The sequence below is a fragment of the Silene latifolia genome, chromosome 1 (genome assembly GCF_048544455.1).
Source record: "Silene latifolia isolate original U9 population chromosome 1, ASM4854445v1, whole genome shotgun sequence".
NCBI lineage: Eukaryota > Viridiplantae > Streptophyta > Magnoliopsida > Caryophyllales > Caryophyllaceae > Silene > Silene latifolia.
The window spans coordinates 156678317-156688847 of NC_133526.1; the positions used below are offsets into that span (position 1 = coordinate 156678317).

The 10531-nt window shown below is 39.5% G+C and overlaps 1 non-coding gene across 1 annotated transcript; it reads left to right on the top strand.

Moving 5' to 3' along the window:
- The first annotated feature begins 8743 nt into the window (after positions 1-8743).
- Positions 8744-8850, top strand: LOC141624195 (small nucleolar RNA R71). The gene has a single exon (XR_012534010.1). It is a non-coding gene; the product is annotated as a small nucleolar RNA R71 (small nucleolar RNA).
- The last annotated feature ends 1681 nt before the right edge of the window (positions 8851-10531 follow it).

The following is a 10531-nucleotide window of genomic DNA, read 5'->3' on the forward strand; positions in this document are numbered from 1 at the left end:
GGGAATATATGTCAAGTCGTACGTGTTGTTTGTTCGCTTGTGTGTGGATGTGATGAAGTATGTTGTAATTGTTGGATGTTTGGAGTAGAAAGTTGAGAATATGAATGAAAGATTGATGAGACATATAGAACTGTTGTTGGAATGAGAAGCATGTTGGGTGTTTACTATGTGGCATTTGATAACATGATATAGTTGTTTGTTAATCGTAGGAAGAGTTGAGTAGCATAGTATGCTTAACTATTGATGTAGAGTGATGTCGTCGGGTCACATCCAATCAAACACATTTATAATACTCAACATACAACTAGTTAGTGGTAAGTCGAGGTCGATCCATGGGACGGTGGTTACTCAAATTATTCAATCTAATTATGGTTGTGCTTGGGGTTGTCACAATTATAATGGGTTGATGATTCTAATCTAATAGATGCAATAAACAAGCAACAAAAGGGAAGATGTAAACAATTGATAAAAAGCACTAGGATATCATGGGGTCATAGGGGATTCATTGGAATTGATCATACAAACATGTTCTCAAATTATAAGCAAGCAATTATTGTTGTGATGGATTGAGTTGGGTTATATCTTACAATCCTAGGAAAGTTTGGGTCCCGGAGCCGAATCGATTAGATTGTACAACACCTACAAGTCGACTTAGTCTTTCCTACTCAACAACATGCAAGTCTAATGAGACTCGAGTTGGTTTATGTCTTACAAGTCTCATTGAAAAGATAGGTGATGGGTAAAAAATGCAAGGATTCACAGGCTCGCATTTCATCAAACATAACATGTGCATGAGTTGAGATCAAAACAAGCAAGCAAAAAACCATGAAAGCATATTAATTTAAGCATGAATCATTCCCCATGTTGGTTTCCCCTAATTACCCATTAACCCTAGCTAGGTGACTACTCACTCATTATCATGTTGATCATGCTAGCAAGGTTGTCAATCATACCAACAAAGTAAAACATGATGAACAAATGAAAGTAATTAACAATAATTAAAAAGGGATTAAGAGGATTATTTCTACTAATGATTCCAATAATAAAGCAAGAATAAAAGAAGTACTTGATGCTTGATTGAGAGGTTGTCAATCTCCCAATAATAACCCAAATAATCTTCAATTACCCAAAATAAAGGATGAACAAAAGAGAGATTAAGGAAATAAAACTTGTATTAAAACTTGATTAATTGTTGATTACAAAACTAAAGAGAGATTTGATTGATATTAACTACTCTAAGAATTGATAAGAAGAACATGCTCTCCTAATTAGACTAATGGGGTATTTATAGTGAAAATTAGGTGGATGCATTAGGGTTAACTAAGGGCTAAACTAGTAATTACACTTTTTAGATTTGAGCAGGGAGACGCCGGTATTTTTCAAAGGAAGGGCTTCTTTCACGGAGGCTTGAAGAAGACGAAATTGTGCTGGACTGGAATCCGTGCGTCTTAGGCTCGGGACGGGCGGATTCAAGGTCTGGGCACGGGCGTCTTTGGGAGAAGACGGCCGGATTCTGATGGCTGCTGCCCGGGCGTCTTTGAAGGAAGACGTACGGATTGTGCTGTGGAGGACGGGCGGATTCAGGGCAATCCGCACGGATTGCTGCTCAGCTTTGTTCCTTCTTCTTTTCTTCCCTTTTCTTCGTAAAATCCTTGGGGATTTCCTCGGGGATGCAAGGATCCTTTCTCGTCATTGCCCAACTATTATAATATGTACAAAGGCCTTCTAATCTTGTCTCTCCTTGATGCTTGGTCATTGAATTCAATCAATTTAGTCTCGTTTTGCCATGAAAATGCAAGATTCTTACTCCTTTCCTACTAAGGGATCAAAATCTCAAAGAATATGCAAAACAAAGAACTAAAGACAATAAATGACCCAAATATGCACTAAAAAGCATGGGAACAAGGCTAATTCGGGGGCTAAATATGCGCTAATTATGGTCACATCAAATATCCCCAAACCGAACCTTTGCTCGTCCCGAGTAAAGAGGTGACAAAGACTAGGACCATTATTTAAACTAACCTAATAACATAGCCGATATGAGATAATTAGCGGGTCTCACTCCGCCCCTTCAACTCACAACAAGACAACCATGAGGTAGGATGCCTTCTTGCAAGGCAAGGTGGGTCTTGCCAAAATGGCGACACATCCAAACATTAAGCACACAAAATCAAATAATGGATGCATCTACAAAAGGAATAGCCACTTCCTCATCAAGTGGCGGAGGCACTAAAGAAGAACAAATTTAAGAGCATATAATCCTTCACAAACACTAGTTCAACAAATTACTAAAGCTAAGAGGATGGCACTAAATCACCTCCAAATGGTGTTAAACTAGACTACTTTCGTCCTCAATTTCCAAATGCTTTCGTCAAGAGCGATCGAATGGTGGTGGAATGATGATCCCTATGATGCTAGTAGCATATGACATGACAAGTCTCGAATTCTCTACAAAAGTAAAGGTCATGGATCGTCCCAAGCTCGACAAAGTGGCTTGACAAAAAGGCTTTTGGGAATGAAATGCTCAAATCGTTATAAACAAAGGGTGGATATGACAAGTATTCAAAAATTGACCTCATTTAACTTTCATATTTCAAAAATTTAAGATGGGGTTTGTCCCTTCCGGGCTAGTGTCCTTTGCTTTCGCCAATCGCTTATTAGGCAACCGGTTAACCTCTAGACAATAGCTTTTCGGGGTGATAGTCACTCTGTCTCTGGGCGGTTGAATTCACAACCGTGTGGGGGCCCAATTCAATGGATCCCTCTCCAAAGCACATCGAAGTGGTACGCCTCCATCAAAACAACTAAATTTCTCAATATTTCAACATTTCATAACATTTGAGGTTTCCTTAGAATTAAATTACTTCCACATGACAAAATCTTTGAAATGAGCACTTCAAACTTATTGATAGAAAGTATTTTTGGGTTGCCTTACCACAAGGTCAATCAAGGTCACCTAGACAAGTTAACCATGTCCACATCGCATCACGTGGTTGGAATAGGTGACTCACATGCAAACCCTTGACTAGGCTTTGGGTCATGGGTCAAAAGACACTAGTATGACACAATCTAGGGTGTTTTACAACCATTCTAGTAGGCAAAGTCTTAAGTTGAAAAAGTATTTGTAATGGCTTAGTTGCTCTTGTCAAAGTTCCTAATTAGGCACTTTTCAAAACATTTTATCTAAATGCAACTACATGCCATGATGCAACTATTATATACATCCTAATGCAGGTGATTCTATCAACTAATATGACATATAAACTAAATGCAAGTCCTAAATTCACATTGTTATACCGCATCAATCAAAATAAAGCCACATAGTCATTAACATAAAGAGGAAAAAGGAGATTGGAAAGATCATACCATGCGGTCTTCATGATCCTCATGTCTCGGATGTGGCGTAGTCGATCAATGTGAACAAGGATAGAACAAACACAATATATACAAACAATATATATATACAAGGCTGCACTACAAAGGAAAAGAACTTGTTTTTGGCTTTTCAGTTTTCAAATTTTTATGGTTTTTCGAAATTTTTCAATTTTTTTGGATTTTTGAATAAAAGTTAAGTTAGAATTCCCCATCCCCACACTAATATGGGCATTGTCCTCAATGGCCAAAATGATGGGAAATTATGCAAACATGATGCATGATTTCTACACTAAATGCAAGCTACACTAATCTACACTACATGATGCATGGTTTTTTTGTTTATGCCGGAGAGGATAATTTAGATTACCTCCCGTTGTGTATGCATTGACTTCCCCAAACCGAGTTAGACATTATTGCTAATGTCCTAAGGATGGGTGTAGTTCATGCACACACTATGCAATGCATGAAACTAATTTTGTCATTTTGGATTTTGAAAGGTGGGAACAATAAAATGAGAACACCTCAATGGGACCGAGGTGTGAGTCCTCTATGGTGCTAGGACTACTCCAACAATGATCAAGATTAATAAATAAAACAAAGAGAGAAACAGACAAACCTCAAGAGGGTAGGAGCCTCCAAAGCTTGCTAATCTTTCATCATATCATCACTATCATCATCTTCCTCATTAGAAGTGGATTCATCACCACTTTCTTCTTCACTTTATTCTTCACCTTGCTCATCATCCTCTTCTCCTTCTTCACTAGCTTCTTCATCAATATTATCATCAACCTCTTCATTACCGACAACCTCATTATCACCCGGAACAACCTTAGATTCACTCGGAAAGAGGACTTCCCTATCCGCCCAACTAGGCAAAGGACATGAAGGATCAAGTAGTCCTTGCCTAGCTAAGTGTAGGAGGGGTGGATATTGAGCTAAGTAAGCATTTTTCCGATCCTCGAAAGCTTGTTTGTGCATCTCTTGCATGAGAAGAGTCAAATAATCATTACTTGCTTCAACACCTTCGGGCTTGAACTCTTGGTACTCGAAAGGGTAGGATGGTGTGACAATGGAAGAGGAGGGCATTTCAATTTCACCCTTTTGTTGTCGGATAATATACTCGGCCTCTTTTGAAAGGGGAAGTAGATAGTTGGTCCGGTGGACGCTTAAACGACAAATCTTCGAAGGCAAAGTAAACGATCTAGCCTCACTAGTGAGCCATCCATACTTGGTGTCAAGAGGGTTATGGGTAACCCACTTGTACTTGTATATCATAGTATTAATATCAATGAGATGACCACCCTCTTTCGCCTCATACTTGCTATCCTTGTTGAAGTTTGGATCAAAGTATTTAGCTAGGATAGTGACTAGGCCTCCATTCACAATAACGGTAGTGCCTTTCTTTCCACAATCAATATTTAGCCATCTATCCACCAAAAGCCTTAGAGAGTTGAAAGGCTTGGTGAATTCCCTTCCGATGTTCAAAGCCGACTCAAGAAGAACAAAATCGAGTTTGGTGAAATGGTTGGTGTCTTTTCTTGCAATGATGGTGTTCCCTATGACCTTGTGCCACACTCTAATGCCCGGATGGTGGACTAATAGAGCGCGACTAGCATGAAAGTCCCAAAATTTCCTTCCGGAAATCGCCTCCCAAAGAGGGTCGGGGTCATACTTGCCAACATTCTTAAAATAACTCGGTGAATCACTAAGACCCAAAGCTTTACCCATTTCCTCAAAGGAGATGCGCCTACTAACATTAGCTAGACGGAACTCGATGGTCTCCATAGTTTCAACCTTGTTGACTTTCAAAGAACTCAAAAATTCTAAGGTAAGGGAGAGGTATGTCAATTCTTTTGATTCAAACAATTTCTCCAACCCCATGGCTTTAAAGAAGGCTCTAGTTTGCTCAAGGACACCCAACTTATCTAAGGTATCTTCACAAATAAACTTGGTGGATAGAAATATTTTTCTAGCAAACTTGGCAAAAGTGTCCCTATGGGATTTGGAAATGAAAATTACCTCCGGATAGTTCGAAAGTTCATCAATTTCCGGAGTAGTAGATGTTGTTGCTCCCATGGGAGGTTGTTGTTGTTGCACTTCCAAGTTTGGGTTAGCTACCACCATAGCCAATGCTTTCTTTGCTTGAAGACTCTTTTGCCTTGATAAAAGTGTCTTTGCCTTTGGTGCCTTTGCCTTTGTTGCTTTTGTTGCTCCCTTAGTCCTTGCCATTGATGAATAAACCAAGAAAAGAGTGAAAAATCTTCAATTTCTAGTGCATCCAAATCGATTTAAAGATGAAAGGCTTTGCCTTTATGAATTCAAAAATCGACTCAAAGGTTGAAGATTTTGTGCTTGGTTTTGATTTTTATTGAAAAAGGAGTGATTGATTTGTTGTTAAGAGGATGTTTTGATTTGATTTTGGTGAATGTTGTTGAGGAATCTTGTTTTTGTGATGGAGAGGATGAGGGTTTTGGGGTTTATGAGTAGTGTTATGAATGAAGGAATGAAGAAATGAATGTGTGAGGGGTTTATAAAACCCGAAAAATTTGAAATGCAGGGGCAAGACGGGCGGATTCTGCTCGGGACGCCCGTATTTGGCCTGTTCTGGGTTGGGAAAAACTCGCCTAAAGATGGGCGTCTTTCAGTGAAGACGCTCGGATTTGCAAACACGGGATGGGCGTCTTTTACAGAAGACGGGCGGATTCCTTTACAAGGATTTTTCTTGTTTTCCTCAGCCAAAAAGACGGGCGTCTTTCTGAAGACGGGCGGATTCCTTTGCAGGACGCCCGGATTTGCTAACAGTCAGAAATTTCAAAAATTCAGCTCATGAAGGACAGGTGTTTTCTGCCCAATATGCCCGGATTGCCTGAAGACGGGCGGATTCTCTTGAATCCGCTCGGATTCTACCCCTTTTTACCCGGATTCAGTTCCATCCGTGTACATTGCATATCCCTTGTCATTCTTCCATTCTTCTTCATATCACGTGTTCTTCATTGCGGGGGCACTACTAAGGCATGGATAGCCTAGGCAATTGCTATCCCCACACTAAGCTAAAGCACTACACATTAATTGAAATCATTAGTCCCTCCCTCACTTCTCTCAAACATGACAATTATCTTGATCAAAGTATAAAAATCCAAAAATAACAAAAATGCAATATAAGAATTGAAATGCAAGTTAGGGAGTTAGAAATATTTACAAATGGTGGTTTAGGGAGGACTCCACCAAACTCTCATTCTTGATGAGATGTCAAGGGGGCATGTCCAAGGTGTTGTTGATGTTGCTCAACACCTTGAAGAAATAATCAAAAGCTTGTTCATTATCATGATAAAGGTCTTCAATAGACCTTTGCCCTTGTTGTCGGTCTTGATCGATGGCATTACCAATGTAGGGATTAAAAATCCCTTCGAATTCGTCGTCCCAAAGACCACAAACTTCATTAAGTTGATCATTGAAAATCTCTTGATTTGATGGGGACAACTCTCCCATTTTCTTTTCTTGGCCAATGAGGCCATCCTTTTCTTCTTTGCTTGATTTTGATGAGCTTTGCAAGCTCTCCTTGTCACAATTCACTTGCTCTTTGAATGGAGCATCTTCAATTTTCTTCTTCCATTGGAGTTCCGACTTCTTCCTATCATCCTTCCGGCTATAATGATCAATCATGAAACATGGTTCGTGTAAACGGGGAGCTCTCATAGTCTTGTCAAGATTAAAAGTTATGCTCTCATCTCCCACTTCTAGAGTGAGCTCACCATGTTTTACATCAATCACCGCACCCGCGGTGTGTAAGAAGGGTCTTCCTAGAATGATTGGAATGTTGGAATCTTCCGCCATATCAACAATGACAAAGTCCACCGGGATGAAAAACTTCCCAATTCGTACGGGAACATCTTCCCATATCCCTAATGGTGTCTTCGTCGATCTATCGGCCATTTGAAGTGTGATATTGGTGCATTTAAGCTCTCCCATCCCCAACCTTTTACTCACCGAGTACGGCATAACACTCACACTAGCCCCTAGATCATATAAGGCTTTGTTGATCGTGGTGTCGTCAATGGTACACGGTATTGAGAAGCTTCCCGGATCCTTTAGTTTTGGAGGTGAACTCCCTTGAAGTATTGCACTACTCACCTTAGTGAAGGCGATAGTCTCAAGCTTCCGGATCGACTTCTTCTTTGTGAGGATGTCTTTCATGTATTTTGCTTAGGCCGGCACGTGATTGATTAATTCCGTGAAAGGAATCGAGACTTCCAAATTCTTCACAATTTCCATAAACTTTCCAAGTTGGTCATCAAATTTGGGCTTGGCTTGAAGACTTGGAAAAGGAAGTCTAATCACAATGGGCTCCTTCTCCTTGACCTTGTCTTCATTTTTCTTTGAAATCTCTTCTTTTGATGGTTCTCCATCCTTGGAGTTTTGCACACTTTCTTCCTTATTACTAGCTTCCACAACTTCATCCTCAACTTGCTTCTTCGGTGCTTCATACCTTGTACCACTTCTCAAGTGAATGGCACTAACCGTTTCATGTCTTGGGGGATTACTTTGAGGTGGTAATTGCCCCTTTTGTCTTTGTGAGCTTGAAGATGCTAGTTGAGTCAATTGGGTTTCCAACATCTTGGTGTGAGCTAGGATGTTGTTGATGGTGGTTTCCTTTGCTTGACTATCTTTTTGCATTTGAGTGAAAAACTCTTGTTGATTCTTTTGCATTTGGAGGACCGCTTTTTGAACATCAAAACCTTGGTCATTTTGTTGATTGTATGGATTTTGATTTTGGTAACCTTGGTTTTGGTTGTAAATGGGTCTTTGATTTTGGTTTCTCATGGGAGGTGGGTTGCATGTTGTTTGAGGGTTTTGAACATTTTGGCTTTTGTATGAGAGATTTGGATTGAACTTGGTGTTTTCATTGTAATAGTTGGAATAAGGGGTACCACTCTTGTATGCTTGGAAAGCATTCACTTGTTCATTTGTTCCCCTACATTCACTTTGGTCATGTCCCAAAGTTCCACAATTCTCACATATCCCACTTGGGATTGATGAAGATGCCGTCATGGCATTAACATGATGCTTTGGTGATTTTGAGGCTTCTTCAAGTCTAGCCATAGTTTTTTCAAACTTCAAATTGATTGTGTCAATGTGAGCACTAAGTTGAGCACCAAATTGAGTAACGGAGTCCACTTCATGCTTTCCTCCTCTAGTAGCCTAGCGAGGTCTACTATATTGTGAGTTATGGACCGCCATTTCCTCAATTTTGTTCCATGTTTGATTGTCATCAACTTCGGTGAACATTCCATTTGATCCCATGTTGAGAATGTTCCTTGAATCTTCATATAGACCGTTCTAAAACTGTTGTACCAAGAACCACTCGCTAAGTCCATGATGAGGACATGAGCGACAAATTCCCTTGAACCGCTCCCAAGCTTCATATAAAGATTCTTCATCCCTTTGCTTAAAACCCGTAATTTGAGCTCTTAGCATGTTAGTCTTTTCCGGTGGGTAGAATTTTTTGTAGAAAGCTAGACCCAATTTCTTCCAAGAATCAATTCCGAGAGTGGCCTTATCAAGGCCCTTCAACCATTGTTTCGCGGTGCCAATTAGATAAAAAGGAAATAAGACCCATCGAATTTGGTCTTGAGTTACACCGGTTTGAGAAATCGCATCACAATAGTCACAAAAGGTTTCCATATGAGAATGAGGGTCTTCACTAGGCACCCCCCCCCCCCCCCCAAATTGGCTCCTTTCGACTAATTGGATAAAGGCGGATTTGGCAATAAAATTTCCGGTTAGATGTTGTGGTGTGGGAGTACCATTGGGTAGGTTCTCCTCGGTGGGTACGGAATGTGATGAAAACTTAGGCATTGTGGGTTGATTTTGTGTGGTATTTTATGTTGGGTTCTCCTCACCTTCTCTTGCACAAGGGTTGATGAACTCAATAGTTGGTTGAATATCTACAACCTCACCAATACCTCTCAAATTCCTCCTAGCAAGTCTTCTATTGGTTGTCAATGTTCTTTCAATTTCACGATCAAAAGGTAACAAATCACCTTGTGACCTTCTAGACATGCAAAATATCAAACAACTCGAAAACAATTAGAACAAACCTTGAGGAGTTTTACTTCCCCAAGGCAAAGAAAGACACAACTAATAACAATATAATAAATCTAAATCAAGATAACACCGTCCCCGGCAACGACGCTATTTTGATATAGAGTGATGTCGTCGGGTCACATCCAATCAAACACATTTATAATACTCAACATACAACTATTTAGTGGTAAGTCGAGGTCGATCCATGGGACGGTGGTTACTCAAATTATTCAATCTAATTATGGTTGTGCTTGGGATTGTCACAATTATAAAGGGTTGATGATTCTAATCTAATAGATGCAATAAACAAGCAACAAAAGGAAAGATGTAAACAATTGATAAAAAGCACTAGGATATCATGGGGTCATAGGGGATTCATTGGAATTGATCATACAAACATGTTCTCAAATTATAAGCAAGCAATTATTGTTGTGATGGATTGAGTTGGGTTATATCTTACAATCCTAGGAAAGTTTGGGCCCCGGAGCCGAATAGATTAGATTGTACAACACCTACAAGTCGACTTAGTCTTTCCTACTCAACAACATGCATGGTCTAATGAGACCCGAGTTGGTTTATGTCTTACAAGTCTCATTGAAAAGATAGGTGATGGGTAAAAAATGCAAGGATTCATAGGCTCGCATTTCATCAAACATAACATGTGCATGAGTTGAGATCAAAACAAGCAAGCAAATAAACCATGAAAACATATTAATTTAAGCATGAATCATTCCCCATGTTGGTTTCCCCTAATTACCCAGTAACCCTAGCTAGGTGACTACTCACTCATTATCATGTTGATCATGCGAGCAAGGTTGTCAATCATACCAACAAAGTAAAACATGATGAACAAATGAAAGTAATTAACAATAATTAAAAAGGGATTAAGAGGATTATACCTACTAATGATTCCAATAATAAAGCAAGAATAAAAGAAGTACTTGATGCTTGATTGAGAGGTTGTCAATCTCCCAATAATAACCCAAGTAATCTTCAATTACCCAAAATAAAGGATGAACAAAAGAGAGATTAAGGAAATAAAACTTGTATTAAAACTTGATTAATTGTTGAT